The sequence below is a fragment of the Phaethon aethereus genome (genome assembly GCF_964289735.1).
Source record: "Phaethon aethereus genome assembly, chromosome: 1".
NCBI lineage: Eukaryota > Metazoa > Chordata > Aves > Phaethontiformes > Phaethontidae > Phaethon > Phaethon aethereus.
This window is the reverse complement of record NC_138575.1, coordinates 104,819,171-104,840,368: the sequence shown is the minus strand read 5'-3', so window position 1 is coordinate 104,840,368 and position 21,198 is coordinate 104,819,171. Positions and strand designations below refer to the sequence as shown.

Below are 21,198 nucleotides of genomic sequence, written 5' to 3'. Positions count from 1 at the left end.
ATTCTAAAATAAAAAACATCCATGGAATAGAATAATAGATAACATTTAAATACAGCATGGACAATTCTCATTGAGTACTGGACTGGAAGTTAAAACATGAGAAAAAAAGTTTTGGAAGAGGCTATGATGCTCAGTCTTTTAGATACTTCAGTTTCTATAGATAAGGGATTAGTACACTTACAGGTAAAATCTTGAAGTGCTGGATCAACCGTTAGCAGTAGAACAGAAGAAGACATGTTAGTATAACTCTTTCAGTGCAAATCATGCTGACAATATTTGCTCTGTTACACAATTACAGAAACAAAATTTGTTCCATGTATAGCAGATGGAACACCCAGTGTCATAGACAACACCAGATCATTGCATATCTCCATTTTTACCCCACATTTATAGCAGCGTTGTGCCCTGAGAAGATGTGTATACTGTAGGCTAGCAGGGTAAAACACCATCCTTCTAAAGGAAAACAAGTATGCATTTAAAGAACAGTGTAAGGAGGTCATCTTAAAATCAAATTAGGATTTAATTTTTTTTTTTTCTTCTTTGTATTTTGTGCCCTTTCATTCAAAGAATTGTATCTCCTGTTCTGAAGACAGAACCTCTCTTTATGAAGTTGGACACTGATTTTGGAATTGCTACTTTTTCCCCTACTGAGAATAGTTTGTATCATTCCTTCCTTTCTCTGCTCTTACTTTACCTTTTTCAGTTCATTATTTTTAGCACAAAATTGACTTTTATTCTTCACCCTTCCCTAGCTTTCTGGGTCTATGCTAGATGCTCTTGGTGTGCAGAACTCAAGCTCAGAGTGTAACCTTTTTTGAAAGCACTGAATCGCTATGGAGGTGTAGGTATTGGCCTGTTCACCAGTCATTGCAAAGTTGAAAGTCATGTATGATTAATGTGCAAATGAGGGACAGAAAATGAACACTGGAAGAAAGGGTTTAATTAACAAACTGAAATGCAGCCTTCTGCAGAATGCAGCCTTCTCCAGAATTATAAATTCTCAGTCAGTGTGCAAATTTTAAAAGGGCGTATGAATGGAGTAAGTAAGGGAGGTTAACAATACAGTCTGATCTGTTGGCATGCTTTTGGAATAGCTGTCTTATATGTGAAAGGTGAACCCACAAATGAATTGTGGGTTTGGTTTTTTTTGTTTTTTTAAGTGAGTATTGAAAGCCTGTTCCTGCACCGTTCCTACCTAGTACTGCACTAGTACTCACACTGCACTTGCATCAGACACACCCATTCAATAAAACCAGTGCTTGCTTATATAATTTTCTAAAACTATATTGGAAATTTTCATTCCTCACAAAACTGAGACTCGTAGGCCCTTTGGCAGCAGTTCTCTTTGCTACAGGTCAACCAAAGAGAACTGTTTTGAAAGGTGACAAAGTTGTTCCACTGCCCAGCAAAGAGATTTTGCCTCATCACAGAATGAGCAGTGAGACCTGTTCACAAACTGCTTGCATTTCCCAGTGTTGCATGCATATATTATTGGTCTTTTTTTAATTGTTTTTTTGGAAGAACCTCTTTTGTTCTCCTTTCCTTAGAGTTATTGCTGGGAAAAATCACTTGATACAGTTGTTCTCGGTTGCTCTGAGAGAGTAGTATTCTGACATATATTTTGACAAAGATGCCAAATGGGTAGCATATTTACAAAATTTATGGTATTTGTATGGATAGAAGGAATTGTGTATGTCTCCACGCAATGAACTTTATGGCATTAGCCCAGCCAATTGAGACATCTGCTAAGGGCTGGAAAACAAATGTTAGAAAAATATCCAAATAGCCTTTTTAGGTGTGAAAATGTAAGCTTAACACCACTCTGGTGTGTGAGCCTCATCCCAGAACAAATGGAGATGACAAGGAAAGTGGGATTGTGGTTCTGACAGGCATGGCAGGAAACAGGTAAGAGAACGAATAAATTAACACCACTTATTACTAGTTTAAATTACAAATTATTCATTATTCGTTTTAGATAGTCTTTGTCTTTCTATTGCAAGGAAAATCTCAGAGATTTCTCAGACCTAAGTTTGGCTAGTTAAAATGAAATTTCCAGAGTCAAGGCTTAGTATTTAAAGTATCACTGTAAACTGTTTCCAAAACTTGTAAGATCTGAGGAAAGACTGAGTCTGTGGTTTGTAGTCTTGCACAGGAGAGCAAAAGAGATGGGCTGGAATAATGCAGAGCCACAAGTAGAAGAGAACTGCCAAGAAACTGCTATAGCTGGTTGAGTGGTTTGTCCCTCATTTAAGATCCTGCTATAAGCAGCTGAGGGGTTGAGCAGCCATGCCAGGGCTCTTAATGGTGGATAACCCATTCGGGGAATAATATAACTGGCGGACAGTGGTTTTGGTTCAAAACAGGACTGGGTTTTGACTGGTGGGGCTCTGAATAGAAAATTTTGTCGCAGATGTGTGTGCTGAGCTGCATGCATACCTGATTTTGTGCATTATGCAGCAGAGGCTTGAGGGAACAGTCTTGTACAAAGGAAGAACAGCACAGGCTATTCATTATCAAAATAAGATGTTATTATTTATAATGTGATGAGAGTATTTAGTGTTTATACATTGGAAAACAGAAAAAATGGCTACTACATAGTAAAGGACCCTATAACTTTCTCCTATACATCTCCTTCCATGCTTAACAGGAGTTGCCACATGCCCATCTGTGGTGGGTTGACCATGGCTGGCTGCCAGACGCCCACCTGGCCACTCTTGCACTCACCCTCCTCAACGGGACATGGATTGAGATAAGGTCAGGGAGATCACTTACCAATTACTGTCACAGGCAAAACAGACTCAGCTCGGGGAAAATTAATTTAATTTATTGCCAATTAAAATAGAGTTGGATGGTGAGAAACAAAGACAAAACCCGAAAACACCTTCCCCCACCCCACACCTTTCTCCCAGGCTCACCTTCACTCCTTCATTCCCAGCTCCTCTAGATCTAACCCCTCCAGGGGATGGAAAATGGGGGGGGGTGGTCAGTCCATAACAGCTCCTCTCTGCTGCTCCTTCCTCCTCACACTGCTCCAGAATGGTCCCGTGCCTGGACCACCTCCTCCGCCTCTCCTCCTTCCCTCTCCTCGAGGCCCCCATGGCCGTTTCTCACACTTTTCCCCCTCATTCCTCTCTCTGACCATCCAGCACTTTGCCCTTCCTTGCACAGGCTGTCCCCGAGGTGCCGCCATGGTGGCTGTGGGGCTGAGCTGGGCCCTGCGGTGGGTCGGTTGGAGCCGGCTGGAACCGGCTGTGTCCGGCACGGGGCAGCCCCGGCCTCTGCTCACAGGGGCCCCGGCAGCCCCTGGGCACCCCCACCCCATACAGCATGTCGGTGAGCTTCGGGACGGGCAGCTAAATCCTTGGCGAGGGCTGCTGCACAGGCACCCGTGTGCACAAGATTTCTGTAATGAACTTTATGGTATGGATCCACTTCTTAAAACACGTGTTGTAGTCATTTTGTTTTGTTATTGCTTAGAAATACGGCACCGGTCACTTTTAAGATGAAATTATAAAGATTTTAGCAAGGGTTAAGAAGTGCTAGCGGGGTGGACTGTGATATCCCCATGGTAGGAGCAGGAGATCCAGCCGCGCCTGCGCAGCACACAGCAGTGCTCACACCAGAGATGGGGTGAGCTGACAGGGTATGAGGGAGTCTGGCTCCTCGGGGAATGGTAGGAGAGAGGCAAGTGGGAGACAGGTCAGTGTTTCTACTTAATATTGCTATTTAATTTTGATTTTGGGTGGGTCTTTTTTTACTTTCTATTGCTATCAAATATCTCTAGCCTATCTTCTTACCTCATACATACAATTTCTACAATTCTCCAAGTTGAGTCAGTTTGTCCTGGGGAGTCGCAGTCCGAAGGAGCTCTCAGCACCATCTCAGGTCTACATTCAGCTCATTCTTTAAAATGTATTTACTTGGACTTTGCACTTAGAGGCCAAAAATGAAGTCTAGACAATTATATGATAATCAACATCAAAAAGGGGAACTGCATAAAACCAAAGAATTTTGTTAAAAAAGACAAAAGGGACAGCTAAGAGAATCAAATCTTCCTAAGCATCCTGAGGACTATGTTAGAAAAATAAAGAGTTTAGAACCACAGAGTCAGTACATATCACAAGAATAAACACTTGAGAAGGAGAATTTGGTGAGGCTAAACAGAAGAGAAAGCAAAGTAATAAAAAAGGCAAAGCCATAATTTGAAAAGCTGAAGTTGTTTTCCAAAGGAAAGAGAAGATCCTTAGATTTTGGCAAATTAAATATGAAAATGCAATAAACCAAACGACCAAAAAAAGAAAAAAAATGTTTGAGGAGCAACTAGCAAAGGGAATTGAAAGTAATAGTTAAACTTTTTTGAAATATATTAGGAAATGTGCCAGGACATTTCTAGGATCAACTGAGGATCAAGGTATAAGGGGAAGCCAGATGAATTTGCTACATCCATATTTACTGTGGAAGAAACTGGGTATATATTACAGACTGATTCCCTTTTTTCTGAGGTGCTCACCAGCAAGATTTTCTTAAATAGGATATGGAGGAGGTTGTGGAACAAACAGACAAAACGAGCAGCAACAAGCCAGCAGGACCAGATTGGTTTCACCCTGGTGTTCAAAGGAAATTTAAGGATGAGATTGATGAATTATGAACAGTGAGAGGAAACTTCATGCTTAAAACCACCTTGCTAACTTGGGACAACAGGGCTTCAGGAGAGATCCCAGAATGTGCTTTGCAAATAGTAAAAAAGTATAAAAAGGACCAGAATTAGCAGACATCTGAATAAAAACAAACTTTCTGGAGGGAATTCCTTTTGCAGAGGGAAAATCCTATGTTATAAACATATTAGAGTTCCTTGAGGGGCACAGAAAATGTGCCTTGTGGTTGCCTATTTGATACAGAGGGGAAATATTACAGATGTTTCCAAAATGGTAAATAGAAAAGAGATAGCTGTTAGTAATTGCTGGTTCATGCCCTCTTCAGATAGAAATGTTTAAGGGTAAATTAACTTAGTAAGAACCAATTTTGTCGCAAAGCAGGGAGGTCATTTTTCATACAATGACTGGTAAACTTTGGGAATTTGTCATCGATAGATATGGCAGATGGTAAAAATTTGTGGTAATTCAAGGGAAAACTGCGTAAGTTCATGGAGAGTAAAATCCTTACGGTTTACAGAATATTTTTAAACTCTACTTTGTGTCATAAGTGCCTGAGATAGTTGTAAGTCAGGGGAATGCTTGGGGAGGCAACACCTGTGCTTGGCCTGTTCCCTAGACATCTGCTTATCCCTGGTGTTGCGATAAGGCACTGGGCTAGCTGAAATTTTGGTCTGATCCAGTACCGCTGTTTCTGTGCTATTAAGTGTTGAACATAGACTGTGGTGGCTTGCTAGGACTACATGCTAATGGAGCTGGATCCCATTGAGAGCTTGAGGATATCTCCTTTACAGTGCTAAAACTATAACCATGAAAGTACTAATGAATAATTTTCTGTGTGAGAGAAGTTTCTGTGAACTAAAGCACTCCCCTCTGTCTGGAGATAATGATACATTTGGGAGAAGAAAAGCAAACTCCTGTAAGTAAATAATGTTTGTCTCTTTCTTTCCCTTTATCGTATTACTGTTTCGTAAGTTATTTTTAGATGTAAAAGAAATTGACACAGACCACGGTATAAGACTTAGCTTTGCAATATAAATAATCATAAATTCCAAGTGTATTGTTATTAAGATTTCATTATATTCTCATGAAAGCATGAAGATTTTATTATTTATTATGATCTAATACAGTGTGCTTCAATATCAGCTTTTTCTGACACGTGAAAGATTATAACTGAGGTACAAAAATTTTATGGTATATTTCAATTCTTTTGGTGCTCCTATAACTTTTATAAATATCAACAAACATTTGGTTACTTGTTGAGAAGAACCCATGATTCAACTAAAGACCTTAGAATTGTTGTTGTTATGGCTAGTTATTAAAGGTATCTTATCTGGTGAAAAGAGGATATTCTGCTACGTCTCCCAAACTTCATGATGTCCTTACATGCATTGAAAGTCAAGAAGTGCGTCCCTTGGATAATGAGAGTTGGTACTGAAGATTTTGTATAGTCCTTGCCCATCGTTCAAGTTGCAGCACTGATACTTTTATCAGCTCTGTCGGTGTTGTCACTACACCTCAAATGCATGAAGGAATTTTAGTTTAACGAGGCTTCTGCTTGACTGTGCCTTACATCAACAGCAAATGATTTTAAACAAGTAGTATTTGGACAAGGAAGTAACTGTGAATGAGATTTTCAACTGTTTACTTAATGGACAAAGCAGAAGTAAATCAGCTACTCTTCATTTTCCTCTTTGATTCTTGTGCCGGCAAGCATTTGACCTTAGCTCAAAAAATGCGGCTGGTGTTTCTTAGATGGCCTTTCTCAGCTTATTGTAATAACAGAGACAGAGTTTCTTATGAGTGTTGGGACAGAGCTCTTACTGAAACAGTGCAAGCTGGGCACGTGAATATCCGTCGGTGTCTCAGCCTGAAAAATCTAAGCAGTCTAAAATCCTGACTTGTCAAAGGAGAAAAAAAAAAGGCTTGTAATGATCTTTGCTCATTAATACCTTGATATGCCCTTCAGGCCTCAAGTAGCAGTGGGGATATCGCCAGCACAATGTTGATCAAGGAGAAAGAGAAAAGGGGATTGAAAACGCAGTGTGACAGTAGTTACCTCCTGTTTCCTCTTTTTTGCAGTCTCCACCATTATGTCTTACATGTAGAGTTGCATGTGGCACTTCAGCATAGCCTATGTAAGCCAAGCTAGTTTCAGAAAATGTACATTTTTAATCCTATAATATGAAAATGTAAAACATTTAAAATAAGTGTTGGTGAATCTCTTTCTGCTCTTTTTCGGTTATTTCTGATAAGTCAGTATTTTCCACAGTTCTTGTTGCCCTGGCTGGGGATGCAGTATGCTTGTAAACTTCTATGAAGAAACACAATGTTATAAACGGATCTGAAGACATGCTGGTTGAGAAGATGTTCTTTTCCTCTGTTCTGTAAAATGCATAGTAACTAAGGTGTGCACATCCTGTCATTATGCTTTGCTGCTGCTTTCCTATCCCCAGCAGTACTTCATTAACATTAAGAGCATAGCTCCTGGTTAATCCCAGTAATTTTCAGCAGCCATTCTTATGCATCCACTTGAGCACCATATTATCTTAATACTGCTGACATTTGCATGTCTTTGAAATAAATTTTTTTCAGATATTGTCTGTTTAATCTACTGCAGTTTCTACCGCCCTTTGTTCTTATAGTCGTAAGCTTTACTTACAGCTGATGAAAAAGAATATACTAATTTCTCAATAGCTCCTAAAGGTTAAGAAGAAATCAACAAGGTGTAAACAGCAATATAAGAAGCCCAAAGATTTAGCTTTGAACACAGGCTACGTAATTAGAAACCTATAGAACTAGAACTAGAACTATAGTGAAACCAGGCCATTAAGATTTCTATGTTTAATCAACAATTTTTCATGTGAATGAAATTCTTACATGCCATTTATCATCTCAGCTGTACTCTGACAGAAAAGAAAAAAACTCTAGGAACAGCAATAAAACATTTAAGCAAGGTGTGACAATTATTCTTCGTATTGACTTATCTGAATATAGTTTCTCATCTCCTTCCCCCCTCCTCTTAGCAGATAGTGTAGGTCTTAGCTTATGAGGCTGAAAGGAAAGGGATTTGTATTTTTAATTTCCACATCAATACATGACACCAATCCCAGGCAGAACAGGGGAAGGGCGTATATTACTGATGTGCTTCAGTACTGATCCAGAGTGCTTCCAGCTCTGGAATCTAAAAGAATCTTTCAGGGCATCACTGTTTCTCTGCTTCATCTTTTACTCATTCTTCTGACTAGAACAATGCCACTGTAGCCTTGAGCAGACCTCACTTTTTTCCCTGTGTGAGACTACCTGGACATCCATCTGAAGCTCAGGATCTGCTGACTTTCCATTCTCTGGATCAGGTGGCAGCTTCATCGAGTCTGCCTTTGCCCTCTACCTGCAGCAGTAGGGGAGATGCTTCTGATGAAGAAAGTCTCTTCCCCTTCAGTTTCTCACACAATCTCCTAGAAGCAAGGTTGTCACTTTCCCTTAATTATCAATATGTCATTAGAGATATCGTGTCCATTGCCTGTGAGAGCTGTTACACAGCTCAGATAACATTGTGCATCCAACTGAGCAGCTTGTTGTTGTGCAATCTGTCCATATCAGGCCTTCAATACAAGACTTCTGAAACAAAAGCAGCTTTTTTGCTACTTTTTAGAAATTGCAAAACACTTTATCTAATCTGTGGTCAAATCCAGGCCAACCTGTGGATATTCCTGGCAAAGTATTACCTAGTACTTTGTCCTTGAGCTAGTGTCAGTTAGCTGGTGGCTGTCACTTCTGCAAGGCTTCCGTTCCCCAGAAAGTATGGCAGGATTTATGACATAAGATTTTTTAATGTATTTTTTTCTTTCTTGATGTTGTACTGGCTTACACTTCTTCTTCTGCCTTTTTAGCCTCAGGAATCTTTTTGCAAGAGTTGTTACACTTCTCTGGAGGACTTTTTTTTTCTTGCTTAAAATTTAAAAGAAATATGAAATATTTATAAACTGGCAACACAAAATGAACAGTACAGCCATACATACCATTGTTTTCTACAGACAGAAGATTTTAAAGTGCACTTTTTATGAAAGCTTTTCGTAAGCTGTAGAGGTTATAGTGTTTTCTCTGAACTTAAGATTTTTTAGCCTCAGACTTTAAAATACATATAAAAAAATGTGGGTAATAGCTGGCTACTAAAACTGTTCTAAACTATTAGGTATATTGATTTGAAGTACTACAAATGCATTAAAATATCCAGCTCTCTTTCAGCATAAATCTGAAGAAAATGAAATCAGTGCCTATTGCCTGGCCTTCTGATGGTGTATTGATTAGAGGTTTACCTTTTTTCTTTATGTTACGTTATGCACCAGTGTGCCTGTATTCTTCAGTTCCCTGTTTGCTCCCAAGTGACAGTCTAGCCTTGAAAGTATGGAAATACGGCTGCCTCTTTCTCCCTTCTCCATTTTGTGTTTCCACAATCATAACTGATGGAAGGCAGAAATAAAGTAGTTCAGCAAATTTTGCCTTCCATGGGAGTAATTGTCTGCAGGGTGCGGAAATGTCTGAAGACTTGAGAAAGTACAAAGGAGTAGAAATGTGCAATCTGTTGTTTGGGAAGTTGTTCAGATTCAGAGAAAGCAAAAAATTGGAGGGGGGAATGAAGTGAGACACCGAAATTTTGAAAGTAGATGGCGTATATGACAAATGTGTGAGAGGTTTGGGCAAAATGGAAAACCAGAAGGTGAGGTTGTAGAATGGGCACTATACGGACCACGTAGCTGAAGCCACCTACTGTTCTCTGCTATGAAAGCCCATTAAGATTAGCAGATCTGCAGTGTTCCCACTTTCTGACTGAGGAAGTAGCAGAGGCAGATGCCCAAGAAAAAGAGTGGAGAAAATCAACAGCCCTTTAGAAAGCATGTGATATTTTTTTATCTTAATTTGTATCAAGAAGCACAAGATTCTTCTCTACTTTTTTTCAGTGTGAACATTTGTATATGTAAGGTGGAGCACACAGCTCCAGTGCAAGAGAGACACAGAACTGCAACACCTTTTTTTTTTCCCCCTCCTTTTTTCTTTTTTTTTCTTTTTAAGACTGGCCTAAAAAGCCTACTAGAAGTGTCCCATCAGTGTGTGAATAAAAGCTGCTGTAGAATGGAAACTGGCAGCCTCCTCCTAAAAATTGTGTACGTATGGGGTATATATATCATACACACATCTAATGTAAAGTGCAACTATTTCTATTGTATTAGTCTGACTGTTCAGAAGGAATGCAATTTTTAATTTAAGAGCTCAACCCACCAGTACAGCCATATCAAAATATTGACAGGGCCTAGTAAGTGTAAGGAAAATTGTGGTCAGTTTTAAATATCAAGGGGAAAAAGTGAAGAAGAAAAATCTGGTAGTGAAGACAATGAGATTTGAATTTCTTGAAGAACATTAGCCACGAATCTACCACTTAAGCTGATGAAGAAGTTTCATTAGAGAAATTAGCAAATTAGCTGGTTACCAATAGTAACAACAACAATAAAACACTTAAAGACTTTAGGAAATTTTACAAGTCAACTGAAGAGTTCAGATCTCAGAAAAAAAGAAAAACTTGAAAATAATTTTGCATAAAAAACAAAACTATGCTTATAGAGAAAGTGTCAGGCTTGGAAGAGTACTGGATATATACTTGGGGAAATATTCAGTACCACAATAAATTGATTTAAAAGTAGATGTGGAATGAAGAAATTAAGGATTTCTGAGTCTTATGATGAAACTCAAACATGAGAGTACCATTCGTCAAATGAATAAAAATAGAAGTATTTTTAAATTATTTTTTATATACAAATAGAAAACTATAGTGTCTTAGAAAAATGCTATTTGAATTTATTTTCATGTTTTAAAGCACAAACTTGGAAATGAAATCTGAAATCATTCAGAGATTTCATTGCACCAAAATAAGACTGGCAATCAATAAGTAATTAAACATTCTTAAAACAGCTATAAAAACTTACATAGTTCTTGCACTTCCATGAGAGTTAAAAATATTTTGCTACAGCTTATCCTGAAACACAGATGTTTGAACCTAGACTAGGTTGAAAAGATTGGCTATTTAGAATACTTCATAGATTTGCCTTCTCTAGAACTTGCTATTAGAAAATATGTTTTATATATGGGAGTGATATAAAGTATTACATTTTTGCATTACTACAAAAATGGTATCTGAAACAGGCAACTATCATATAAACTGAAGGACTTCTGTTTTTAGTGATACTGATTGTCAAAGTGGATTTAAATCTAATTCTGAGTTTAATACTTTAAGAGCCAAAAGTATTCTGTGTAGTCTGTTGTTAAGTACTAACAAAAAGATTGTTGAGTGAAAGCTTAATATTCCTTTTTTAAGAATTTTTATATAGTCACACTCAATGTTCACTCATTTCAGTACTCTTAAGTCATTATGGTAGTGTTGGATTAATTCTTGATTCAGACATGGAAAGAGTAATTCAGTGATCAATGGACAAAAAATATCATTGTTCATATGAATCAGAAAGGGCTCCACATACTAGATTTGGATGGCTAGAATTCTAATGCATTTTCATATTTTAATGTATAATCTGAGCTGTTGTGGCATGGAAATTCTAGACTCAGGAAATAAAGCATACTATATGGTGCAATACCTTTTGGAACAGTATCTCGATATGGCGTATTTGAAGGAAAATGTTTTGCAGAAATTACAATTGCTGAAAGATAAAAAAAAAGCAGAAGATAGGAAGATTACTTAAAAACACATGCTGAATAATTTAAATAGCATGAACTGTAAGCCTTAAGCAATAGCAGATGCCTGTCAATCTATCTTTACAGCCTGGCACACAGTTAAGACCTTTTGTCAATAATTCAGGAGTTTATAGTTAATTTCCATTTAAGAGTAATTAAGCTCTTTAAGACATAAAATCTGAATTTGTTCGCTCTACAGGAGATGCATGTGAGTTCTAGAGGCTATGAACTTTGCAAAAAGGTTTCTAGTTCTATTGTAAATTGAAGATAATAGTGTTTCTCATGTTAATTAGAAAAAAAATAAAAGCTTTTCAATTTATAGGGTACAAGTCATCAAATGAGTTGGTATATGGATTTGAGGTTATTAATATCAATTAGAAAAGCTGACTTTCTGAGTGTCTCTGCAAACCTTCCATTATTAGAACAAGATTTAGCTGTCTGTCACAATGGAAAGGTAGACCAGGATTTGCTGGTACCTCTGCTAATGGTGTTGGCCTCAGTAATAGGGGGCTGTAAGGGAAGTAGGAGCTCTGCAGCCAGAACTGCCTTCTGTCTTGCTCATTTGGCAGTAAAGCCTAACCTCATACTGAGTAGCTTCTAACAGGAGCGGAGGGAAGCCCGGCCGAGGGGAAATGATCAATAAAGTTGAGAAATGCAAGACAGACAGTATTTATCTTCCAGATCAAGAATTGCTTAGAATGACTTATTTTTTTCTAGTTTATTATGACTACATAGAGGAACTTTTAACAGAGGTCTCCTTCAGAATTTACTAAAAAATGTAAGGCAAAACAGTTTGCCTGCATACTTTAGAGACAGGTGACATTTGTAAGAGGTTAGCATGTTATTTTTATGGCATGAAATGGTAATTTCACTGCAAGATGAGTTTAATAACTCTAAGACAAAAAGGAGATTTATTCTGATAGAGAAGAGGAGAGCAGATAAGATGTTCAGATAAAAACCTTAAAAGAAATTAATAGCATTTGGAGCAGCACTGCTGAAACTGGCAAAATAAAACATGTAACCTGAATGATTAGAGTACTTTCTTAGAAATCTTTATAACAAGAACAGTTTTTAAGATGATGCATTTTTAGGTAAGTGTTTTCTTGATGGAATACTTAGAGGTACTTGGGGAGATAAATGGCATTAGCAACCAGCTGTGCACAGTTTGATTTCATGTCGGACTGCATTTATTCTGAGTTGGCCATTTGCATGCTGTGGTGTTGGGGGCATAAGAAATCATTTAAATAAGTAGCTCTGTTATCACATACTACAGTGATAGGTTCCTATGTATACCATTATTGAGAAAATCTGCTGAATTGACCTCAGTTTTGATGTATTGCACAATATTGCACAAAGCTTTTTCTGCCATTGACTCATCAGCCATATTACACATTTGTGAGCACTCTGATTTTGTGTTTCCTGCAAAGCTGAAGGGCTGGCAGTGGTGGCATATCCAAACTAACCCTGACAAAACACGGCTTCTCTAACAGACACACAATGACTATTGATAGTGAATTGTAATTCTCTGAACTATTTTTTTCACTTCTAATGTGGATCATGGGAAGACGGCGGATCACCCACAGCACACCAGTCTTGTGTCCTCTTTTTCCTCCCACGTTAAACTTACCTTAGGGAGGATGTTATTTCATGAACAAGCTTAGTGAACTCCCCATCTGTCTTCATGTGGCAGTGGGTTTTGAGTTTATTTTAATGAAATTCTGGGCTACATCCCTATGGCATCTCTCTCACAAAGGTGGTTTTTATTTTGAGACAATCTTTATGTCCTGCTGCTTACAATAGTAGAATGTAAGGGATATTTCTGATGCAATTCGCTGATAAGGTATCTTCTGGTTTCACATAAGTTCTCTTGTTGTTATGTGTCATGACTATGAGAAAGCCAATCTCCAAAATGATATTCACAGCGGGGTTTTTTTGTAGTTCCTTGGGAAGATTATGAATAATACTGGAATTAGGTGAGAAACTTGATATATACATACATACATATATGGATTAGGCACTTTCCAGGATATTCGTTTGATATTGCCTTGCCTTCTTGAAAATTACTAACATAAAGGAAACATTTAAGGGAGGGGGATGGCACAAGAAATGCACAAAAGGCAAAGGGAAAAACTACAGGTAAATAGTTTCAAAGAAGTTAACGTTATAATGGGTTGGTATATATAATTATAATTGGAAAAAGCTACCCAGACAGAGATTAGCAGCATTACACAACTGTGTTAATGGCTGAAAGCCTTAGATCAAAGGGAGTCCTGGGCTCTACTGAAGGATACAGGGAAACGGGTTATTAGCCTGATGAGAGGGAGATAAAGAACAAAAGAGAATTATGGCAGAAAGAGAACAGTTCGGTTCTTACAGGGAAAGGTGGGTATTAACTGACCTGAAAGGAACCTTAAAATTGGTTGCATGGAAAGATTAGAGTGTAGATGGGGGAAATATGAATATGAAAAATTACTCTTTTATCCCTTAGCAATCTGTACTTTGTATTTTGGGGTAAAAGAATAAATACTTTTTAAATAAATCCTTTGAAAAGACTCTTCTTGAGTCACTTTAACCAGTTGCTGTCACAGGCTGCTGAGGTATAAGGACTTTCAGATGCAAATTTAGGCTATTGTATCAAAATGGTGAGCACCTGTACTCCAGTGAGCCAATATGAAGGTGAGAGGACTGCCTAATTTATCTAAAGCAAGCTACAGGCAGGGAGGCCTGTCACCCAGGTGCATTTGTGATGGACAAAAGAAAGGCTTTATCTGTAGCCAGGACAGAAGATAAGGGATGAGAGGGATTGTTTTGTTGTTGTTGTTTTGTTTGTTTTCTTCCCTTTTCTGCTATCTTTTTTTCTTATTCTTTGGTGTTCTCCTTTTTTCCTGTAAATGATGAATACTAACACCATTTGAGATTCCTGTCGCCTTTTTAAGTTTATCATTTAAGCAACATTTTCAAAGGCATAATACACTGCAACTGTTGTCAACGTTTCTTGTTGTTCCTGTTGTCTTTATAGGTGTGAATTCCTGACAAATTTTTATGATATAAAAAGTAGACATGTATATTTTGTTGCCACCTTATTTTTAACATATGTTCGTAATTTAATTCTTAACCATTTTAAAAACATTGGTATAGGACATCATAAATATTCTTAGGCTGTGTTATGTCTACTGACATGCTTAAAAGAGAAAAGTATAGCCAAATATAATAATCAATTCAGATGTTCAAAGCTTCCTTCATAAAAAAAAGAGAACTTCATAAAAGGTGCTTAGGATATTCTTGACTAATTCTTCTGGGGAGAAAACCACTCTATGAAGGTTAATCAAGCTTTGTAGGACTACAAAATCGCAGAGAGTTCTTACCTCATAAAATAAAAACCATCTATCCAAACCTTTTATGAAAGGCTTGTGACTGTGAATATTGATGTTTTTGATAGATGAAATGCTCCCAAACCAGCTCATCGCAATATGACTCGTCAGACTGAGACTTTGTATAAACAAGAAGTTCCCTCAGGATTTAAACTTTCAACTGGATGATTAACTGACAAAGCTAAAAATCCAGATTCTCAATACAGAGAAACTCTGTAAGTTTCAAATTAATGAAGCAATCATTCCCTTAGATGACTTTTAACATTGCACCAGGATTTCAACAAAAAATGCTCTGATAAATGTGATGATACTTTTTCCATTACTCATTTGAACTTTTCCGCTAGATTATGTTTTTATGGACTTCAGAGAATACAAGTGTGCCCCTGTTTGGAGAAGTAAAAGGTATTGTTCCAGAGGGCCATACTCAAAATAATGAATGTACTTGTCTTGTTAGTGTTCACAAATCCTTCCATGTTTCTTATTTCTACCCACATTAGGTACAAAATTTTGACAAGATGCTTAGATAACCCAGATGGATGCTAATATCCTCAGTGAGACTCAGTATGTAAAATGCCAGCACAGGGTTTTTGTTGCTGTTTTGGGGGTGGGTTTTTTGAGTGTGATCTTATGGAAATTAAAAGGTTATCCTGTGCTAGTATTATGGGCCAGTGAGTTATCTAAGTGTTGTTTACTAAGGTCTCAATGAAGAACACTTTGTACATGACTTTTCTGTGCAGAAAAATCAGAAAAGGGCAACAAAAATGAATAAAGCCAAGAACTTTCAAGTGAGAACGGATTGCATTGTTTAAATTCACTTTGTTCAGAAAGAAGAGGTGCTACAATAGATCTATGTATCATTTTTAAATGAAGGCTAAGTTAAGGTAAATATAATGATTAGATATAAAGAAATCGCTAGAAAAAAGGATTATAGGAAAGCACTGAAATACCACAGTCCTTTGGTTAAGGATGGAGAAAGGAATGGAAAATTAACAAACTCGTTTTAAAATACTACTGTGTAACTCACAAAGGCCTAGTTTATCAAAAATATTAACATGGACTTAAATATTTAACTGCTTACTTTTGTGTTACATGAACACTTGTTGAAAAGGTAAGTCTGTGCCTAAGTGGGTTTTTTCCTAATCAAATTTGACTGTGGTTTCTAAAACTTTTTTTTTACAACACATTCCAGTTCTCCCCTAGCTTCCTTTCTGACTCATTTTGGAAGAAAAGTTTTCTTAGCCTCAGGATTAGAAAATAATTTCACTTTATTTAGAAATTCTTTGTTAAGTTACCTGCAGGAAAACTCCTGTTCCACAGTATAAAACATGAATCATCCTGGAACACGATACCAGTTTTTTGATATCCTCATTGCAGTCCTATTTCAGTTTGTCTGGGAAAGAATACCAAATTCTGTTGCTTTTTATGTCAGTTTTTGAGGCTAACATGAAGACAGTTTACGAAATAATTTATTTATACCAAAAAAACATTTTCCTTTTGCAAGTCAGTTACTGAAAGCTTCTGGGCCTTTCTATTAGGATTAAAAAATTATACCAAAATCTAAACCCATTTAGCAGCTCTTCAAAAAGAATATAGAGTTCAAGTTTCTTTTTGGGTTCTGGCAGGGAAGTCATTGGTCATAATTAAGGATTTTTAGTATGTTCATGATTAGTATGTCTGGCTTCTTTCAGTGTAACGCAGTCCTGATAGTGCCACTGTGGGCAGCTGTGTGCAAAGCCAGATCAGTAAATGCAATACATACTAGCCAAGAAATAGCATGGGCTGTCCCGTTTGAGCTGTGTCTTTGAAAGAATTTCTTCAATACAGCATGCTTAATTTGTTTGTTTTTGTTTTAAAAGGTGTCACACTGGGAGCAAATTAGAATAGCTTAGCCAGAAGCAGAGCTGTGTTTTGGGGAAGAAAACAGCATCTTGGTGCTGCAGCTCTGCTACCTCCCTCAACTCAATGAAGGGTATCAGTGGTAGCACAGCTTATTTCCACTTAACGGCATCCACATGGGAGGGATTATACCAGGGATATAGAAAAGCACCTCTCACCCAAGATGGGCAAAAAAGGGAGGACAGACTTGTTTTTTGGGTGACTGCCTTCATACCAGCGGGCTGCACGCTCCTGTTAGGACACAGCAGGTCAGTGAGCTTGTTTGTGCCATGAAATGTGTGGAGGTAGTAACGTGCAATTGCATTAGTGGCCACAGTGCTCATTCCAACTTTATAGCTATTGTGTTCCAAGAAAGATGTTTTCAGGTTTGTCTGAAAAAAATGGGGATTAAACTGCTAAGTATGATTCAACTTGAAGTAAGCTCAAATGCAAGGCACAGGGATACCCTGTTTCTTCCAGTCCACGCAGTAATAGATACATTATGGCAACTCTTTAGTATGTGAAGAAAAGCAATTCTGTGAATCAGAATTTTGTGAAGCAAATTGCAATTCTGCAATATTGGAGATGTATGCATTGGAGAAAAATGTGCAATATTAGGAGTGTACATGTTTGCTGGGTGTTTTAGAATGTCTAGCCTAAATATCCCCCAGTTGAGCCAGAACCCTTTCAAAATGTTGGGTAAGAGAAAGAACCTGTGTCTGGATGTGCACTCATGAACATGTTTCAGTAGGATAAGCTATATGGAATTCACAGTTCTCTGTGCCTTGTGTCACAGAAAACAAGCTTCCCCGTCACTGTTCCAGCTGCATTTATGCTTTGGACAATGAAGGTACTAAGGCATTTATCAAGGAATAGCCAATGTACTCTAAATTTACACTTCCTTTGCCCTTTTTTCTTGTGTTTTTTTTTCTTTTTTCCCCTGTAAATAATCTCAGAATGTATCAAATTCAAACAAACAGAAAGAGGGGGAGAGGCCTACTAAATACAAGATTATCATAACAAGGTTATAATATGCAGAAGCATTACTTACCATATCCTGCAATATTCATTGCCACTGGTAGGAGATCAGTGTAAGACAGATAAATGTAAATACATTTTTGTACAGCAGGTAGGGAACTTCCAGAATTCATTGCTGGCTTGACAGTATAAGCAGATTCAGAAAGGGATTAGAAACGTTCATAGGCAACAGGTCCAAATACTAAGTAGATGCAAAAGAGAACAAGACTTGTGCCATCCAACATCCCTGATAGAATGATTGTGGATGCTGGCAGAGTATGGGGGGAATGAACCACAGAAAATGGCCACACTCACATGCTTTCCCTAAATAGCCACTCACTGCCCTTGTCACTGACCAAAGCAGCATGCTGGCCTGGCTACACGAGCATGTCTTACGTTCTTCACTCACTTCTGCCTAACTAATGATTGTGTAGACCAGAGTGTCTCAAAGCTTCCCAGCAGTGCAGGCAAAGTTTAATTTTGTGGCTGTGACAGAATTGCTGCTTTAGGCACTGTCCTCCCTGAGAGTGGTGAGATGTAGCGAGAGCTGTGCCTGGCCACCATGATGTGTTGACCTTAGGCTGGCTGCCCAGGAATTGCTCTGCCGCTGCCACTAAGCCAGCACAGAATGGCTTATTATTAACTGTTAGTTAACAGCTTCCCCAACATCCAGAGTATGTAGATCTTGAGAGTAGAATAGAATACAATGTTTCAGTTGGAAGGGACCTACAATGATCATGTAGTCCAACTGCCTGACCAGTTCAGGGCTGACCAAAAGTTAAAGCATGTTAAGGGCACTGTCCAAATGACTCTTAAACACTGACGGGGCTTGGGACATCAACAACCTCTCCAGGAAGCCTGTTCCAGGGTTTGAACACCCTCTCAGTAAAGAAATGCTTCCTAATGTCCAGTCTCAATCTCCCTTGGTGCAGCTTTGAACCATTCCCACACATCCTATCACTGGATCCCAGGGAGAAGACATCAGCACTTGCCTCTCCAAATCCTTCTCCTCAGGAAGCTGTAGAGAGCAATGAGGTCACCCATCAGCATCCTTTTCTCCAAACTAGACAAACCCAAGTCCTTAGCTGCTCCTCACGAGACATGCCTTCCAGCCCTATCACCAGCTTTGTTACCCTCCTCTGGATGCATTCAAGGACCTTAATACCTTCCTAAATTGTGGGGCCCAGAACTGCACACAGCACTCGAGGTGAGGCCGCACCGGCGCTGAATACAGCGGGATAATCTCCTCTCGTGGCCGGCTGGCTGTGCTGTGTTTGATGCAGCCCAGGACGTGCTTTGCCCTCATGGCTGCCGGGGCACACTGCTGGGTGATACTGAGCCTGCTGCCACCCAGCACCCCCAGGGCCCTCTCTGCAGGGCTCCTCTCCAGCCACTCCTCTCCCAGCCTTCAACTTGTGCCTGGTGTTACTCTGTCCTAGGTGCAGAATCCAGCATTTCGACTTGTTAAATTTCATCTGATTAATCATAGCCGAATGCTCCAATCTATCTAAATCCCTCTGCAAGGCCTTTTGTCCCTCAAAAGAGTCAGCAGCACCTCCCAGTTTGCTGTCGTCAGCAAACTTGCTAATGGTGCATTCAACTCCTGCACCCAGATCATTGATAAATGTTATTGAACGGAACTGGCCGTAGAATTGAGCCCTGGGGAACACCGCTGGTGACTGGTCTCCAGACAGATGCAGCTTCATTCACTACAACCCTTTGAGCTCTGCCCTTTAGCCAGTTCTTCACCCAGTGTACCATGAACCTTGTTATCCCACAGTTCAGATGGGTTCTGTGTCACCAGAAGGATGCTGTGAGGGACAGTAACAAAAGCCTTACTGAAATCCAGAAAAACTGCATCCATTGCCTTCCCTTCACTGGGTGGCTGACCTTATCATAGAAGAATATTAAATTAGTTAAACAGGACGTTCCCTTTGTGAACCCATGTTGACTGTGCCTGATGATTGCATTGTTCTGTAAATGCCTTTCAGTAATACCCGGTATGATCTTCTCCATAATTTTTCCAGGATCTGAGGTTAGACTAACAGGTCTGTAGTTCCCTGGGTCTTCCCTCATGCCCTGTAAATTGGAATAACATTGGCTACCTTCCAGTCAGCAGGGACCTCTCCAGACGCCCAAGACCTTTGGTTGATGAGATCTGCCTCTCCCTAAGTTGTGATTTTTCTGCCACCATCATTTTGCAACCATAGCTAATCACTCTCTATGTAACTAGAGTTGGTGTATTACAGTGTGACAAAGCTCCCTGAACAGTTTATCTCTCAGGCTCCATTTCTTAGCTATTTGTTATCCTGTGGGCTTTCCCCTGGGATATGCCATCTAATTTCAATTTAAAACATAAATTCCACAGATTACCACTGCACAGAAGTTGCTTTAACATGCCATTTCTGGTATGGTGCACATTGTAGCAGAAGTGTTTCAGAGTTCCTACTCCTGGGATTACAGATTCACCGTAAGCTGGTAAATGGGGAACAATGAGGAGTTTGCTAGAAAATTGAACAAATCCACCTTAACATGTCAAAGAAAATCACACCTTAATGTTGTGAACTCTGTAGGGCAATGTTTCTGCAACAGCATGGACATCTAGATTTCCTGCTCGCATTAAACAGAAAAGAAGTGTGTATACTGTGTGTTGTATATTTAGATACCAGTTCCTGAAAGTGCATTTAGGAAGAGTATTAAGACATATTTGCAGTAAGGTATAAATAAGGCCCATTACAGCAACGCTTCTTAATCCTTGGTTTAAAATTATGTGAATCATGTTATATTCCCTGCGTATATGATTTTCTAAAAAAATTGTAACTTCAAAGAATAGATGGTCTAGCTAACACATTCAATGATGATTTAACAAGCTGTCGTCCAAATATTACTAAAATGTATACAAATCTCTGTTATTTTTCAAGGGAAACACAAGTTATAGTATTTTTACTTGAAAAAGTAATATATATAGCAGTAAGTGTGTTTCAGAATAATTCCCTTTGTTTACATGTCTTGTCTAACGTAGAAGAAAATGATGTCATTACAGCCATTAGGACTGTTTTCTGTGCATTTACATTTTGGCAAAATGTCTCTCAGGTATTTAGGTTTAATTCTTATTTTTAACACTTATTATATTTAATAGATTTTAAACACCTGCTTAAATTAATGAAATTAAGTGTTTCTTGAGTAAGACTAATTTGGCATCTGCTGATTTTATAACAGCGTTTTATATTATGTTTTAGAACTTAGTCATACAACTGCATACTTCAATAGGAAAATATAATGTAACATTCTCCTACCAAATAAATGTGCAACGCTAAAACTGCTTCTGACTGAAATTACTTAAGTAGTGTACCCAAAAGGAAAGGATTTATATTTGGGTTATAGTGTACAAAGCTACCAGATACAAGTAATGTAGCAGTGAATCCCCAGGCTATATATTTCTTGCTTTAGTGACCAGTATCTAAGGTCCTGAGATGCCCCATCTGTTTGTGAGATAGTCAGGATTCAGTAAGCCAATTTTTCATTTCCAGTCACAGACTTGT

The 21,198-nt window shown here is 38.5% G+C and overlaps 1 protein-coding gene across 2 annotated transcripts in view; it reads left to right on the top strand.

Moving 5' to 3' along the window:
* CADM2 (cell adhesion molecule 2) overlaps nt 1-21,198 on the top strand; it is a gene marked incomplete at both ends in the record, with an annotated part of 680,137 nt that overhangs the window by 594,247 nt on the left and 64,692 nt on the right. The window lies entirely within an intron of this gene.